Source organism: Dipodomys ordii, unplaced genomic scaffold, assembly GCF_000151885.1.
Source record: "Dipodomys ordii isolate 6190 unplaced genomic scaffold, Dord_2.0 Scaffold289, whole genome shotgun sequence".
NCBI classification, from domain to species: Eukaryota; Metazoa; Chordata; class Mammalia; order Rodentia; family Heteromyidae; genus Dipodomys; species Dipodomys ordii.
The window spans coordinates 186,964-187,540 of NW_012267505.1; the positions used below are offsets into that span (position 1 = coordinate 186,964).

A 577-nucleotide genomic window follows, 5' to 3' on the forward strand; every position below is an offset into this window, starting at 1 on the left:
TCTGAGCCAAGAGGACTAGAAAGCACTAAGCACCAATTAAACCCTAAAGAACACCATGCCAGTTTAACTAGTATTCTGGTGCATAATTATTATTAATTTTTTGTCCGTTGTGGGTCTTGAACTTGGCCCTGAGCTCTTCAGCTCAAAGCTAGCTCTCTAACACTTGAGCCACAGTGCCACTTCCAGCTTTTTCTGCTTATGTGGTGCTGAGGAATTGAACCTAGGCCCTAATGCATACAAGGTAAGCACTCTACCACTGAGCCATCTTCTCAGCCCTTCTATTGCATAATTTAATATATTATCTTGGTTATCCTAGCAATGTATCACTATTCCTGTCAGTTTCTTTATCTAGTTCTGTTCTCTTTCTGAAAAAAAAATTTGGTTATATGTAGAATACTTTTTATATATTTCCCATCTGTGATGACAGTTATAACATAATCATTTTGACTTTCAGAGCGTATTATTTCCGTATCATTTCCTGCGTCTCTACAACAGTCACTCTATAGGAACTCCATAGAGGTAAGCATATTCATATAACCAGCAATAATTTGTCACTGAACACTGTAGACTCAAGCTT

The 577-nt window shown here is 37.6% G+C and overlaps 1 protein-coding gene across 1 annotated transcript in view; it reads left to right on the plus strand.

Annotated features, from left to right (window-relative positions):
- Positions 1–449: 449 nt before the first annotated feature.
- Positions 450–577, plus strand: part of LOC106001366 (phosphatidylinositol 3,4,5-trisphosphate 3-phosphatase TPTE2-like) — a 41,021-nt gene continuing 40,893 nt past the window's right edge. The window contains exon 1 of the mRNA XM_013036470.1: positions 450–519. The gene's annotated coding sequence lies outside the window, so the exon portion shown is untranslated. The remainder of the gene's footprint in view (positions 520–577) is intronic.